This window comes from Heloderma suspectum, chromosome 1, assembly GCF_057233095.1.
Source record: "Heloderma suspectum isolate Gila_16-S chromosome 1, 16-S_ref, whole genome shotgun sequence".
Lineage (NCBI taxonomy): Eukaryota > Metazoa > Chordata > Lepidosauria > Squamata > Helodermatidae > Heloderma > Heloderma suspectum.
This window is the reverse complement of record NC_139458.1, coordinates 81,352,389-81,369,688: the sequence shown is the minus strand read 5'-3', so window position 1 is coordinate 81,369,688 and position 17,300 is coordinate 81,352,389. Positions and strand designations below refer to the sequence as shown.

At 44.6% G+C, this 17,300-nt stretch overlaps 1 protein-coding gene across 5 annotated transcripts in view; it reads left to right on the top strand.

The window, feature by feature from the left end:
• Window positions 1–17,300, top strand: part of NR1H3 (nuclear receptor subfamily 1 group H member 3) — a 51,296-nt gene that overhangs the window by 3,025 nt on the left and 30,971 nt on the right. The window contains exons 1-2 of one of the 5 annotated variants that reach the window (XM_084849660.1): window positions 10,997–11,036; window positions 14,144–14,310. The exons of the other annotated variants lie outside the window; for them this stretch is intronic. The gene's annotated coding sequence lies outside the window, so the exon portion shown is untranslated. Of the gene's footprint in view, window positions 1–10,996; window positions 11,037–14,143; window positions 14,311–17,300 lie in introns of those variants that run through there. 5 annotated transcript variants of the gene reach the window in all.

Genomic DNA, 17,300 nt, shown 5'->3' with positions numbered 1-17,300 from the left:
AGTCAGTGACTGGCCCAAAGTCACCCAGTGAGCTTCATGACCAAGTGGGGACTAGAACCCAGATCTCCCCAGTCTTAGTCTCTAACCACTACACCATGCTGCCTCTCCAGTCCAAATGGTGCCTGGGATTTGCTCTGTGAGGGGGGGCTATTGCTATAGTTTGCCCATCTCAAAAAGGATAGAGCTGCAAAAGGAATAACGCAAGGACAACTAAAATGATCAAGTGGTAGGATTGATTTCCCTACAAGGAAGGGCTTAAAGGGTTTAGTTGGGGTGGGGGGGAGAGATGACTGGGGTGAATATGATAGAAGTTTATAGAATTATAAATGGTGCAGAGTGGTTTGAGAATATTTTTCTCCCTCTTCCATATAACTAGAATTGGGGTTACCCAAGGACACTGTTTATGACAGTGAATTCATGACATGCAAGAGGAAGGACTTTTTCACACAATACATACTTACCTTGCAGCAGGGCTCCCCAATGCTGCACCCATGGGTGCCATGACGCTTGTTGGGACCTCCACTGGTGCCCGTGAAGCTCTCTACTCCCTGTCCCTTTCAAAAATTTATTTTTAATAAAAACCTTGAAAAATTTTAGGGTGCCAGGTTCTCCTTCCTGTTCCTGAACCTGCCACTGGGCAGGAAGAGAAGGAAAGAGTTGCTTCCTGGTGGCCCCGCCCACTCTACTTCCATCCACACAGACCTTTCCCCTTTGCTCTTTCTCTGCCTCACCACTCCCAGCTTCTAGCCCTAATTCTTTTCTCCACCTAGCCCCTTTCCTTGCTCTTTTCCTTCCCTCTCCCTGGCCTTCTCCTTTCTCTCCCTTCATAGCTACATTCCCACTCACTGGAAGCTAGGGCAGAACAGTAGTTCAGGCCTATTTCCCCTTCCCTCCCAGCCTCTAGCCTCACTATTTCTCTCCCCCTACCCATTGCCTGTTTTGACTAGTCAGGTCCCCATGGCAGCCATTATGTGACTAGCCACATCCTCCATGGCAGCCATTTTATGGTGGTGCCCACAGCAGTTTCTCAAATTCCCAAATATGTCCACGAGTCCAAAAAGATCAGTGACCCCTGCCTTACAGAATTATTTGCTGCAAGATGTAGTGATGGCTCCTGGCTTTAAAAAGGACTGGACAAATTAATGGAGGATACATATTATCAGTGCCTATTAGCCATGATAACTAAATTAAAAACGCATGTTGGGGACAAACAGTTGATGACTGTTGCTTTCATACTGTGGTTGTAAGCTTGCCCAACCCCTTCATGGATCACTGCCTTGTTGTGGAGAAGGGGCTTGCGTAACTCAGTGAAGCCATAAGCTATGCCGTGCAGGGCCACCCAAGACGGACAGGTCATGGCGGAGAGTTCTGACAAAATGTGGTCCACTGGAGAAGGAAATGGCAACCCACTCCAGTATTCTTGCTAAGAAAACCCCATGGAACGTATCACAAGGCTAAAAGAGATGACACCGGAAGATGAGCCCCTCAGGTTGGAAGGTGTCCAATATACTACTGGGGAAGAGCAGAGGGTATTTCCAAGTAGCGCCAGAAAGAGTGAAGCGGCTGGGCCAAACCCGAAAGGACACTCAGCTGTGGATGTGTCTGGTGGTGAAAAGAAAATCCGATGCTGTAAAGAACAATACTGTTTAGGAACCTGGAATGTCAGATCAATGAATCAAGGTAAGCTGGAGGTGGTCAAACATGAGATGGCAAGATTGAACATCGACATCTTGGGAATCAGTGAACTAAAATGGACAAGCATGGGCGAATTTAATTCAGGTGACCATCATATCTACTACTGTGGGCAAGAATCCCTTAGAAGAAGTGGAGTAGCACTCATAGTCAACAAAAGGGTGGGAAAAGCAGTACTGGGGTACAATCTTACAAATGATAGAATGATCGCAGTACGAATCCAAGGCAAACCATTCAACATCATAGTAATTCAAGTCTATGCCCCAACCACTGAGGCCGAAGAAGCCGTGGTTGATAGGTTCTATGAAGACCTACAACACCTTCTAGAACTGACACCAAAAAAAGATGTCCTCTTCATCATAGGGGATTGGAATGCTAAAGTAGGAAGTCAAGAAATCACTGGGATAACAGGCAAGCATGGCCTTGGTGTACAAAATGAAGCAGGACAAAAGCTAATAGAGTTTTGCCAAGAGAACACGCTGATCATAGCAAACACTCTTTTCCAACAGCACAACAGGCGACTCTACACATGGACATCACCAGATGGTCAATATAGAAATCAGATTGATTATGTACTTTGCAGCCAAAGATGGAGAACCTCTATACAGTCACTAATAACAAGACCTGGAGCTGACTGTGGCTCAGATCATGAGCTTCTTGTTGCAAAATTTCAGCTTAAATTGAAGAACATAGGGAAAACCACTAAACCATTCAGGTATGACCTAAATCATATCCCTTATGAATATACAGTGGAGGTGAGGGATAGATTTCAGGGATTTGACCTGATAGAGTGCCTGAGGAACTATGGACAGAGGTCCGTAACATTGTTCAGGAGGCAGCAACTCAATCCATCCCAAAGAAAAAGAAATGCAAGAAAGCCAAGTGGCTGTCTGAGGAGGCTTTATAAGTAGCTGAGGAAAGAAGGGAAGCGAAAAGCAAGGGAGAAAGGGGAAGATCTATCCAACTGAATGCAGAGTTCAAGAGAATAGCAAGGAGAGACAAGAAGGCCTTCTTAAATGAACAATGCAAAGAAATCGAGGAAAACAACAGAATGGGAAAGACTAGACATCTCTTCAAGAAAATCGGAGATCTCAAGGGAATGTTTTGTGCAAAGACGGGCATGATAAAGGACAAAGAAGGCAGGGACCTAACAGAAGCAGATGAGATTAAGAAGAGGTGGCAAGAATACACAGAAGAACTATACAGGAAAGATCTGAATGTCCCTGATAGCCATGATAGTGCGGTCACTGAACTTGAGCCGGACATCCTCGAGAGTGAAGTCAAGTGGGCCTTAGGAAGCATTAGTAACAACAAAGCTAGCGGAGATGACAGTATTCCAGCTGAGCTATTTAAAATCCTAAAAGATGATGCTGTTAAAGTGCTGCACTCAATATGCCAACAAATTTGGAACACTCAACAGTGGCCACAAGACTGGAAAAGGTCAGTTTACATTCCAATTCCAAAGAAGGGCAATGCCAAAGAGTGTTCAAACTACCGTCCAATTGTGCTCATTTCACATGCCAGCAAGGTTATGTTCAAAATCCTACAAGCTAGGCTTCAGCAGTATGCAAACCAAGAACTACCAGAAGTACAAGCTGGGTTTCAAAGAGGCAGAGGAACTAGAGATCAAATCGCCAACTTTCGCTGGATCATGGAGAAAGCAAGAGAATTCCAGAAAAACGTCTATTTCAGCTTCATTGACTACGCTAAAGCCTTTGATTGTGTGGATCACAACAAACTGTGGCAAATTCTGAAAGAGATGCGGGTATCAGACCACCTTACCTGTCTCCTGAGAAACCTGTACGAGGGTCAAGAAGCAACAGTAAGAACTGGACATGGAACAACCAATTGGTTCAAAATTGGGAAAGGAGTACAACAAGGCTGTATATTGTCACCCTGCTTATTTAACTTATATGCAGAGTACATCATGAGAAACGCCGGGTTGGATGAATCACAGGTTGGAATTAAGATTGCCGGGAGAATTATCAACAACCTCAGATACGCAGACAATACCACCCTAATGGCAGAAAGCGAAGAGGATCTACAGAGCCTCTTGTTGAGGGTGAAAGAGGAGAGTGCAAAAGCTGGTTTGAAACTCAACATTAAACGAAGATCATGGCATCTGGCCCCATCACTTCCTGGCATATAGAAGGGGAAGAAATGGAAGCAGTGACAGATTTTATTTTCTTGGGCTCCAATATCACTGTAGACAGTGACTGTAGCCATGAAATTAAAAGACGCTTGCTCCTTGAGAGGAAAGCTATGGCAAACCTAGACAGCATAGTAAGAAGCAGAGACATCACCTTGCCAACAAAGGTCCATCTAATCAAAGCTATGGTTTTCCCAGTAGTAACGTATGGCTGTGAGAGCTGGACTATAAGGAAGGCTGAGCGCCGAAGAATGGATGCTTTCGAACTGTGGTGCTGGAGGAGACTCTTACGAGTCCCCTGGACTGCAAGGAGGTCAAATCAGTCGATCCTAAAGGAAATCAACCCTGACTGCACATTGGAAGGACAGATACTGAAGCTGAAGCTGAAATATTTTGGCAACCTAATGCGTAGAGAAAACTCTCTGGAAAAGACCCTGATGCTGGGAAAGACTGAAGGCAAAAGGAGAAGGGGGCGGCAGAGGATGAGATGGCTGGATAGCATCACTGATGCAGTGAATATGGACTTGAGCACACTCCGGGAGAGAGCGCAGGACAGGAGGGCCTGGTGTGCTATGGTCCATGGGGTCACAAAGAGTCAGACACGACTGAATGACTGAACAACAACAAAGCTTGCCCAAAACATCAAGTTGGCCACGGATGGAAACGGAATGCTGGACTAGGCAAAACAGATCTATACCATGTACAGGGTCAATCAACTATAGTGTTACGAATGCCTGGTAATAGGCAAATTCTGTTCTCTCCATCTCCCCCCTGCCCACCCCCTCCAGTTCCATCCCAGCCTCTGTGTCCTATGATTTTGAGCTACTGTCTAAGCTTTCCCTCCTGTCCGCTTACATGTTTGGTGCTCCTGGGTGCGCTTACAGCTTTGCTACAACTGTGAACAGGGAATCTGTGCCTTGTGATTGTTCAGCAACAGTAGGCCGCAATTTCAAACCATTCCTATTCCAATCTGAACGCAGTTTAAACATTTTGTGGCTGGCTCACAACTCTATGATATTCATCCCTTTTTTCCCTGGACCCAGTGTGTTCATATCACCCTTCCTGCATTTTTCTTGGTCTCCTTCCTGTGGCCTCCAGGCTTGTGGGTTTTAGTCCCATCTTCATACCGGTGTGACTGATGCAACTGTATTAATCAGGAGCGGGGCAAAAATTTATGGGATCCAGTTCCTGGTCCAAGCAATATGGGGCAGTCAGCCCTATAGGCCTAAATCTCCACCCACAATAGAAAGCTGCTAGTTTTAGCAACATAACTAAGTATAAAGAGGTTATGTCTCCCCCCCCCCCCGCCTGCAATCCATCCTTATGGTCAGCAACTAGAGTTTTCTTTCGTGGAGAAGAGCCTAGTGCTGTGTCTTAAAGCATTCTGTTGGCATGGCAACCCTCCATTTAAACTCTCATGTTTAAACCAGGGGTGGGCAACTTGTGGCCCTCCAGATTTTTGGCCTACAACTCCCATCAACCCTAGCCAGATAGCTAGTGGTGATGGATAATGGGAGCTGTAGGCCAAAATATTGCGGTGGAGGGGCAACAAATTGACCATCCCTGGCTTAAACTAATTAACAGCCAATACCAGTGCACTGTTCCTCCCATGGTTGAGGTTTCTAAGAATGCTTCACCCCACATGTAGGTGCTTCATGTACGGGGATATGGCACTTTCAAACAAACAGGCCACCCATATGTATGCCCTGCCTGGCTTTGATTATACTGAAGCCCATGGGTTCTCCTCCAGATGCATCAACATTGGAGCTTCTTGACACATGGCATTGATTCTCCCATCAAGCATCAGAGCACCTTGTGCACTTCTTGAGTTGGTCCACATTCTAGCATTCACCTGGGCTTTTAAAAATCTGAATGGATAAATGGTTTTCTATTAAAATAGCCACCCTCTTCATATCATCCATAGCCACTCACTCGGTATAAGGATGTGGATTCTTGTATGGCAACAAGAAAAGTCAGCCGTTGCATCTTTGGCTGTTCCGATCTGTCCACGGTACTGGCAAGACAGTCAGGCAGACAAAGGAGCAATGCAGGCCGGAGTTTTGCAACACTAAGGACAACTCCTAATGAACAACCTGCTGCACCAAAGAGGTAGACTGAGATTTTTGATGAGTCCCTCCCTCCAGTCCACACTTCTTAACCTAGAGCACATAGGAAGCTGCCTTATACTGAGTCAGACCATTGGTCCATCCAACCCAATATTGTTGACACTGAGTGGCAGCAGCTTTCCAAGGTTTCAGGCAGGAGTTTTTCCTGCCCTACCTGGAGATGTCGGGGATTGAACCTGGGACCTTCTGCATGCAAAGCTGTTGCCCTACCACTGAGCTACGGCCCCTTCCCTTTGCCCCCTTTCCTGAAGGATGGAGATCCTTACAGGGCTAATGCCTTGGCCTGCATGCTTCTTTTCTCTGTGGGCTCCTGCCTGGTGCATTCCCTATGCCATTGGGCAGGTGTGATAGTGCAGGATGCACTTCATTCTTCAGACCCAGAGGCTTGTGAGGGCACTGGCTCCAGTAGTGCAGGGTCTGGTTCCACGGGCTCCTGCCTGCCAGTTCCAGATTTGGCAGGCTCCTGCCCACCAACCTCAGGCTTTGTCCAGGTCTCCAGCAAGCAGCACTGCAGCCTCAGACTCAGCTGGCTTGTCCTCTTCCTCTGACACCGAACTTGAGGCCAAGGACATGGCCATGGCATTTAAGAACTGCTGTACCATGATAAGAAAAGCTGCTCTTGGCCTTCTTTCTCTCATGCAACTTTTAAGGGTCTCAGACCTGGTCAGAAAAGACAACCCATATGACTTGGAGCCTGAATGATCCATGAGTTTGGGGTGAGAGGCTCATGCAAACAGCACAACTCCTGTCCAGACTAGACTGTGGAGAGGAAAATCAAGGCTCCATGTTCCCCATAGAGATGTGTGTGTTTTTCTTAAGCTTTGTCTGAACTGTTAGTGGGAGGAATAAGGAGGATTTCTGGAAAGTGGAAGAACATTTTATAGAATTTATGCAGGCCAAAATACTACAGCTGTGCATACCTAGGGAAATTGGAAGTGAACTGAGCCCTTGAAAAGCCCTGTAGAAATATGGTGATGTATTCCCATGTGAATTTGTTACAACAAATACAAAAAGGGAATATTGTGGCACCTTAAAGACTAACAGAGTTATTGTGGCATACCTTTTCAGGGACTAAAACACACCTTAGTATATACATGAAGTGTTACCCCCAGTTGCTATAGTATGGGTATGGCCACTTTGCTCATCTTGTATATATTTGAGCTTTACAGAGAAATGTTGTAGACTGTGCCTTTCCATCCATGGCCTCCCCCCATCCCCAATACCTGAGTGTGTGCACACATGTGTATCTGATGAAGTTGGCCCTAGTCCAGGGGTGGGCAACTGGTGACTCTCCAGCTGTTTTGGCCTATAACTCCCATCAGCTCTAGCTGGCATATGATGATGATGGGATGATGGGAGTTTTAGACCATAACATCTGGAAAGCCACAAGTTGCCCTAGTCCATGAAGGCTGATCACACAATAAGGCTGCAATCCTATAAACACTTACCTGGAGTAAGCCCCATTGAACACAGTAGGGCTCTCAATTATCAATGCATAGGATTATGTTGCACATGTGTTTGTCTTTAAGATGCCACTCTATTGTGTGTGTTTTAAACATTATTATTGCTACCACGATCCTATTTCAGGCTGCTGTTTTGGAGTGCTGGTTGGTTAATTATGCGTAGATTGCTGCCATAGCTGGATTCTTTGTGAGATACTGACTTCCTTAGACAAATCATGTATTATGGAAAATGTGTTCCCTTTTCTTTGGGAAACATTGTTTCACCATTTTAAAGAGGAGTCTCACCTTATTAAGATGCTTTTGACACATCTCAGGCATTCATTATCCAATTTAATTGGAAGGAGATAACACCCTCCCCTTGTTAGGACTCTTTTATGTCATCTTCATTCACGTATGACTTTAAGTGTTTTGATGTGCAGTGTGGTAACCCAAGGCTAGCTCCAGAGGTAAGATGCACAGAACATAAATGAAAAACAATGAGAAACTTTGCATAGGATATTGTAAAAGTTACCTTTTATCAGAGCAATACAGTTACATGATTATTTGCTTTTAGTTTCCTTTTTATTAGAATGGCCAGTGCTATATGCAGGCAAAGATTGGTGACCACATACAGAAAGCCATGGAAAGAAAATGGATAGTTCTAGGCTGCCTTGGGAGGTTGTTGGCTGAAATCTGGTGAAGTCTTAACAAACAAGACTTCAGGAAGGAGAACCAGAGGGACATTCTGAGTACTTGAAGCCATCCTGGAGAAATCCAGGGCTCTTGTTTCTCACCTGGTGGGTGTGTCCTGATTGCAGCCATGTCACTGGCTGGCTTGGAGCCAAGGACACAATGCTTGATGTGCAGGACTCTTTTCTAGCACACTTTTTGTAGTGATGTCAGATATTGTGAGAAGAGAATGCGACTTGGCAGGGCAAAGTCTGCGCAAAGATGTCCACATGTTTGGCCTTATGCCAGAGGGGGAAATAGGTTCATTCTCTTACACTTTCTACCTGCCACCCTCTATATCTAGTATGGACCTCTTTAACTTCTATCTTTGTTTGATCTGTTAAGGGTATTTTTTACCTACTTATTATCTCAGATCTCTTCTGAACTGCAGCAGCCAGAATATTTTTTTCTCCTCCTTGTGCATCTCTTCAGTGTTCACTCAGTAGACTCATTGGGCAGTTCCACATAGAGTACATTACAGTACTGGGAATGAACACTGAGGCTAGATCTGATTTCTCCAGGAAAGGTCTGGAGAAAGATCCCTTTGCCTGTGAATCAAAATCTGTCATTCAGCAGCAGATGCCTCCCAAATATTCCCTCCTTTCATTTTGTTGGATAAGAGCCAATCTACACATTATTAACCTCCCTTTGGGGACTATTCCATAGTTTAGAAGCCCCAGCTGAAAAGGCAGCACCCACATTTTGACTACTATAGCTTAAGGTGTACTCAGAATGCAGATGATTTTGTCCAAAGTGCCTGCAGTCTTGTTACGACATGTTTTGTATTGTTCAAAAACCTGATGCGTAAACAATCTACCTTCAGTAGGAGAAAGTTTTTAATGCAAACTATTTTGTCCGTTGAAAAATGTGATCGTTCCCATGTTAGTGCATCTGTCGTGCTTGCAATTACTATATGGAATTAGGGTGTACTTTGGTTTGGATATATTGTGGTCATGGGTTTTGTATGTGGCCTATGCAGCCACACTGAATGATGTGCCATCACAGTTGTTTCCCTTGGTATGTTTAAAATGTGACCTACACCCATGAATGACAGCAGTTTATAACTTTGGCTTCTGAATACATTTCCTCACTCTGTCCAGTGATTGTCCTCTTAGTCAGCGGGATACAGTGAGGAGCAGTAATTGAACTTAGAAAGTTAATGAGGTGATCTATAGGTTGTCTAGGGCAGGGGTGAGTAGAAGGTAGGCTGTAGTCCACCAATTTCCAGTAGGATACCTTGCAGTAGATAGCTTGGCCACAATTGCCCATGCTCTGATAGCCTCCTGGTTAGACTCCTGCAATGCATTGTACATGGGGCCTCCTTTAAAAGTGGTCCAGAAACTGCAGTTGGTCCAGAACAGGACCACAAGATTATTAATTGGGCATGGATGGTATTGCCACATTATGCCTGTCAGCTGCACTAGCTTCCAGTCCATGTCTGGGCCCAAATTAAAGTGCTGGTTTTAACCTTTAAGCCCTTAAATAGCTTGGCACCAGGTTATCCAAGTGCGCCAACCAAATTAAATGTGGTGAGTAACCACCAAGGAGATGGCCTTTTCAGTAGTGGCTCTTCAGGGAATCTGTGCTAAGAGGTGGTTATACAAATATAGTAAATAAATATATACATACAATTTTACCATGGATGGGCTTCCAAAAAGGTGTTGCTTTCTGCAGATTTTCTGCCTCCCTAACAAATGGATCTGTGGTTTGAAGTCCTTATCTGACTGCATCAGGTGGTGTATCCTAAATGAATCTTGAAGATGGGAACTGCAGCCTTTAGCTTCTCTCATTAGTCTATATTAAAGGCTAAGCAGCCATTTATGTTGAAACCAAGAGGTATGTTTCTGTGCATGCCTGTAAGCCGTTGTAAGCCTACCTCTAAGCAGTAACTAGAAGAGATAATTTACTAGACCTAAGCAAACATTTAACCAGGAAGCAACTTCAGTCTGTCTCTGATATAATGTGGAGGTGGATGGCTAAAGTTAATTCGAACTTGTCCCAGGGCAATGTGTCCCAGCTAAGTTTATATTGATCAGCTCTGACGTTTGCCTCAAGCTTTTCCCCCAGACAAGCTTACCAGGACTTAGTTACCCATGCCAACCTAACTCATACTGCTTTACTGAGGATGGGAGGAGACAGGAACTATTCTTAGTCCCCTCCCCACACCCCCTTGCTTTTCCCTGAAGGGAAGATTACAAACGAGACTTTTCCTGTTTGAATCCCCTGACAAAGTCAAAGTCACAGTTGCTTTTCCTGCTGTCCGTCCGAAGGTCGGTGCTGATAGTGCAGTCAGACCCAGCACTGGGCTGCACTGCAGTCAGAGCCAAGATTTAGGGTTACTGCTGTTCAGTTTAAAAAATGCAGACCCTCCTCTACTCCTGGGAGCTGCAGGGGCCCCTTCGCCACCCACGCAGTGAATGGCCTTTTTCAACTAGATTGGGGGTCAGTGGGAGGGATGTGCTTATATGTGAGGCAGCCCCCCTTGTCTCTTAGGGTTTGGGGCCAGGAGAGTCACTTGTATCATTCACTGTGTGGGAACGAGGGGTGGGGTGGACTTATTTTGAGAAAGGGAAACAATAGCAGAAAATGTCGAGTTCTAAAATTCCCAGTTTCAGTTGTGGTTGCATTTTCTCAGGTTCTTAGTTTTAAGAGATCATTTAAAAACTGAAACAAGGACTTCATTGGTCAGCTTTTATAAAAAGAAAAATAGCAACACCCTCAGGTTTTTTTTTTTTTTTTAATTGAAGTACTTTTTCAGAAGCCACTGATTTGTATCTGATTTAAGTATTATCTGCACTTACTTTTAAACATGATCTTTATTACAAGTTTTTTTCTTTCTGTCATTGTTGCTACTAAAGGATTTCTGCTGGTCTTCATGACAAAATTAACTAAGAAGAGGTAAGGAAGGGAGGGTAATAGATGATAAAAAGTAGAGTCGTTTTATTTTGTATTGGAATTGTATAGTTCAGGATGCAATTCAACTGCATTCCGTCTGGGGGTTGATTTAATGTCAATACATTTATAATGTGATGTAGTAGTAGTAATAATAGTACTTCTTGTTTATTGCATTTTAGCTTTTATGTTATGTTTGTTTCTCCTTTTAAAAATTCTTTCTTTTTTTGGCTTTGTGTTGGAAACATAATACAAATTAATGAATTTAACATTTTTTAAAAAGATTCCTGCTGAATCAGACCAAAGGCCCATCATGTATCACCGTACTTCTTCCATCAGCAGCCCGTCAGATGCTTCACAAGGAAGGCAACAGCCTTCTGTTGTTTGTCCCCAGCACCTGTTATTTGGAGTTATGCTGCCCCTGAACATGGAGGTTCCATTTAGCTGTTGTAGCATAAACTCTCTGATAGACATAGTCTCCACAGGTAGGGAGCTGCACATCGTATTTGACTCTGAGTACTACCTGCTTTGCTGGCCTTATGCTAGAGGTTCTTTAAATAATTGTGCTTTGTGCTACATTTCAGCATTTTAAAATGATTAGTTTCTAATTGGCAGTATGTTAATTAAGAAGCTGGCACTTTGTTGTATATTCAGAGATGACAACTGACAATGATTCCAACAGAAGCCATGTGTTTAACCAAAGGGATAAAGGAGTATGTACTAAATTTCCCCCTTCAAATCTAATTCATGCCTGTGTTGATGCTTTCTCTCAGTTCACTCAGTCCACATAGGCACTTCTACCTGGAGGTTTTGAAATGAGTTGGAGGTTCATAGCTTAGTGGCAAAGCACAGTATTTGCATGTAAAAGGTTCTGGGTTCAGTGCCTGGCTGGCATCTCCAGATAGGGCTGGAAAGAGCTCCTGTCTGGAATCCTGGAGTAAAGGTAGGGAACTTTTTCTCCCTTGCAGGCTGCATGCCCTTGGGGCTAATGTGTTGGGGGCCGTAGGCCAGTAGTGGGTGAGACCAGTATCCAACCCACATACTTTTTCATGAACACATATATGCGCATTCTCACATGCACACACACATAAGCATATCCTATTCATCCATCCTCTCTGTCTGTCTGTCTGTCTCTCTCTCTCTCTCACCCCCCCCAGTGCAATTTGTATTGGGGTAAAAAACTCCCATTTGCTCCAGTGGGATTCCCCCCGCCCCTTGCCAATGCAAACAGGTGGTAGAGGCCTGATTTTGATTGGGACCTGGGTGTGGGAGATGGGCATCCTTGAATGCTTTGCCTTCCTCTGTGGTCCCTATTCTGATTGGGCTCCCAGCATCTGCAACTTCAGTTTGGGGCGGGGGGATTCCGACTAGAGCGAATGGGAGTTTTCCTCCCAATGCAAATTGCAGATTCTGGGGATCTGTTATGGATTGGGACCCTGTTGTGTGTGGGGGGCTTTTTTCCCCTACACTGCACTCCCAGTCTGTATTGGGGCAGGGTAGGGGTGGGGAACATGCCTGTGATTTGCACTGGAGAAAATGGAACATAAAAAGAGCCGTGCTGGATCAAACCAAGGGTCCATCTAGTCCAGCATTCTGTTCACACAGTGGCCAACCAGCTGCCCATGGGAAACCCACAAGCTGGACATAAGTGCTACAGCACCATGCCACCCATGATCCCCAGCAGCTGGTGTACTGGAGGTAGCACATAGCCTGAGGACTAGCAGCCATTGATAGTCTCCAGGAATTTGTCTAACCCCCTTTTAAAGCCATCCAAACTGGTGGCCATAACTACATCTTGTGGTAGCAAATTCCATAGTTTAACTATGCACTATGAAAAGAAGTACTTCCTCTTATCTGTCCTGAATCTCCCACCAATCAGCTTCATGGGATGACCCGGGTTCTACTATTATGAGAGAGGGAGAAAAATGTCTTCCTATCCACATTCTCCACACTATGCATGATTTTGTAAACCTCTATCATGTCTCCCCTTACCCTACATTTTTCCAAGCTAAACAATCCCAGCTGTTGTAACCTTGATCATTTTAGGGTACAATCCTATGGGTATAGGTGGCTGCCTCCGAACTCGGAGGCGACCACCTATCCAACGCAGGGCAGGAGAAGCGCGGAGGGGATCATCCCCTCCGTGCTTCAGCTGCCCTGCATTTGCGGCTAGACAGCTGATTTTGGCTGTCTAGCCACAGGAAGATGGAGTGGGGGAAGCAGCCACCGGGCGACACATAGGATGTGTTGTACCGGCATTTCCGCCTTCCCTACCACGGAATTCCCCCTGGAATGCCCTGTTTTCACCACTCCACACTCAACCACTGAGCACGGAGTGTGGCACCGTTCCAAGCTGCCTGTGAGGCAGCGTGGGGGTGGGGGGAAGGTCGGTTCTCCAGGAACCGACCTTGGAGCATGGGCTCTGAGGTAGTTTCCCAGAAACCAACCTATCCTATGGCCATCTAGCTACTGACTAGCGGCCATAGGATTGCTCTCGCCATTACCCTTTTCTACACTTTTTCCAGCTCTACAATATCTTTGTTTTTTTAGGTGTGATGACCAGAACTGCATACAGTATTCTAAGTGTGGTCACACCATAGATTTGTATAAAGGCAGTATGATATTGGCAGTTTTATTCTCAATTCTTTTTCTAATTATACCTAACATGGAGTTTGCCTTTTTTACGGCAGCAGCACACTGGATTGACATTTTCATCAAGCTGTCCACCACAATGCCAAGATCTTTCTTGGTTGGTCACCGCTAGCTCAGGTCCTATCAGGTTATACTTAAAGTTGGGATTTTTTGCCCCAACGTGTATCACTTTACATTTGCTTACATTGAACCTCATTTGCCATTTGGATACCCATTCTCCCAGTTTGGAGAGATCCTTTTGGAGCTTCTCACAATGCCTTTTAGTTTTAACCACCCTAAATAATTTGTTGTTATCGGCAAACTTGGCCACTTCACTGCTCACTCCTAATTCCAGGTCATTTATGAACAAGTTGAAAAGCATTGGTCCCAATACAGATCCCTGTGGGACCCCACTATTTACTTCCTTCCACTGGGAGAATTTACCATTAATTCCTACTCTCTGCTTTCTGTTCTTTAACCAGTTGCTGATTCATAAGAGGACCTCTCCTTTTATTCCATGACTTCTAAGTTTGCTCAGGAGACTTTGGTGAGGGACTTTGTCAAAAGCCTTTTGGAAGTCCAAGTAAACAATGTCTACCAGTTCATCCTTGTCTACATGTTTATTGACACTCTCAAAGAACTCTAAAAGGTTAGTGAGACAGGACTTACTTTTGCAGAAGCCATGTTGATCCTTTTTCTTGTCTTTCTATATGCTTACTAATTTTATCTTTAATAATGTTTTCAACCAATTTACTCGGAACAGACAGTAAGTTAACCAGCCTGTAATTTCCTGGATCCCCCCTTTTAAAAAATCGTTGTTACATTAGCCATCTACCAGTCCACTGGTACAGAGGCTGATCTTAGGGACATGTTGCATATTTTGGTTAGAAGATCAGCAATTCCATATGTGAGTCCTGTAAGAACTCTAGGATGGATACCATCTGGGCCTAGTGATTTATTTATTTTCTATTTGTCAATAAGGTTGAGAATTTCATATTTTGTCACCTCAGTTCATCAGACTCCCTTCCTGAAAACATCAGTTCAAGCATAGGTATCTGTCCTATATCTTCTGCAGTGAAGACCGAAGAAAAGCATTCATTCAGCTTCTCTGCAGTGTCCTTGTCCTCCTTCTGTACTCCTTTAGCTCCATTGTCAACCAGTGGTCCAACTACCTGCCTTGCTGGTTTCCTGCTTCTGATATATTTAAAGAATTCTTTATTATTGGCCTTGATGTTGTTAGCGATATGCTGTTCAAAATGCTTCTTTGTATCTCTTATTGTCTGCTTGCATTGCCTTTGTGCAAGCTTGTGCTCCCTTTTGTTTTCCTCACTCGGGCAAGACTTCCATTTTCTGAAGGAAGCCCTCTTTTCTCTAATAGCTCCCTGCTCATTAACCATGCAGGTGACCTCTTGGACTTGGTGCCACCTTTCTTAACCTGTGGTATACATTTTAGCTGAGCTTCTATTACTGTTTTTTTTGAGTGACCTCCAAGCATTTTGAAGGGATTTAATCCTCTTGACTCTCCCTTTCACCTTCCTTTTCACCAGTTCCCTCATTTTAGAGAAGTTTCTTCTTTTGAAGTCAAATGCGACTATGTTGGACTTTCTAGGCAATTTCCCACTTCAGTATGTATTAAATCTGATAGCACTGTGGTCACTGTTTCCAATTTGTTCAATAATATTTGCATCTCAAACTAGGTCCTGGGCAACACCATTTAGGATTAAATACAGGGTTGCCTCCCCTCTCGTCAGTTCCATGACCAGCTGTTCTAGGGCACAGTCGTTTAGGTCATCAAGAAAATTTAGTTATTTAGACAAGAGGACAGTACTAAATGGGAGACTCATTTAGGGGAGATCCTCTATTCAATCTTTTGTTGGCGGGGACAGCATTTGTTTAGCCTTCCCTGGGGATGCAAGAGGTTGAAGAGCTGACACTGTGTATCCTTGTCGGAGGGGGCAGGACTAAATGCTAGGCTGAAGTTTCTAACTTGGGATGGGACCTTTTCCCCTGTGTGTTAATGTAAAAACTAAATGCTAAGCTGAAGTTTCTGACTTGGGATGGGGCCCTCTTCTTGTGTGTGTTTTTTTAAACAACTAGATGATATGCTGAAGCCTCAAACTTGGGATGCATTTTTTTCTGAGGTTTACCTAATGAACTGCTCTGTAAGGCATAAAACCTGAACCCAAACTGAAGCTAGCCTGCCCTTTTTCTGGTTATAAGCACATTTCCATTTGTTAGTCCTGTACAGTGGCTCTTGTCAATATAGAGGTATGAATTGCTTTTATTCCCCCTTTCTAAGCTTGGAATTAGTTAAAATATGTGGCTGAGGTTCTTTTTAACCACTCAGTAAACTTCGTTAGTGCAAAGCTGGAAGACCTCTAAGTTCTTGCTGGACCCCTGGTAAATTTGTAAAGGGTTATCCCTCTGGGATTTAGCTCCCTTTGCTGTGCCCTCATTTTGGCTTCAGCTGCTATTTATGAATTATAAATGATTACCTGCAGTAATTTAAAAGATAATTAAGTAATTTCACTTACCTTCCCCTCGCACAGGTGCTTAACTCGCTTGCTTGCTGATGCTTTGTCACTGGGGCTCCTTGCACTCCGAGAGGCTTTTCCTAATGCAAATTGTAGGCATGGGGGGCCTGATCCGAATTGAGGCCATAGCAGGAGGCAAAGGTTTAAAGCCCTTTACCTCCAAGACCAGGCTGCCAGTCTGGATCAGGCCCCCAACACCTGCAATTTGCTGCTTTTCCATCCTGGCTGGGGAGGGAGGCAAGCCCCTCCCTCTGTGGCCCGCATGGAAGCTGAGAAGGTGAAGCCTCACGGGCCATATCTAACTTATAGGCTGAAGGTTCCCCATCCCTGCCCTAGAGAGCTGCTGCCAGCATAGACCATACTCAGCTACATGAACCAATGGTCTGATATGGTATAAGGCAGCTTCTTATGTTCCTGTGCATTTCACGTAAAGGACCCTGAAATACCAGTGTTGGTACTCGGCTCTCTAATCAGGGAGCAACGTACCAACATGATTGCATAGCCCACTATTTCATGGAGGAAGGTCTGCCTTTACCCTTGTCAGTGCATGACCTTCTGGTTTAGTGCCAAAGGATTAAACTGAGGATTCTGTACAAACATGCTCTTCTGCTCCAGGTGAATCCAAGTGTGGAATGGCAGTAAGAGAAACCAGCCACTCAGAGCAGTCTCTCCAGGCTGTGGCAACTTGCTAAGTGTGAGTGGGTGGCTTAAACCACCCAGTTTAGCAAGGAAATGGGAGCAAAGGGTGTAAGGGTTTGGTGGAGATGAACACTGTACCCTAACAGGTCTAGCTTTTCTTGCTCAAGGAACATTGTGATGGGAAAAGCTCCACCTGTTACGTGTGAGCCTGCCTTACAAACATTAAAAGTACTAACACCCCCTTTAGTTAGCTTTGCCTGTTCCTGACTTAGGTCAAAGAGTCTATTGGCTTGAAATAACCTCACGTTCAGGGCAGAGAGAGCCTGTGCAATAGAAAAGATGCCGTCCTCACTATGAGAAACTCTATGCTGACAATTGTGCTGACACCACCTATTTCTTGCTTCCAAACTCTTCACGCAGATAAACCATCCATCTCCAGTACTTGCTTTAATTCAAGGAACTGCTG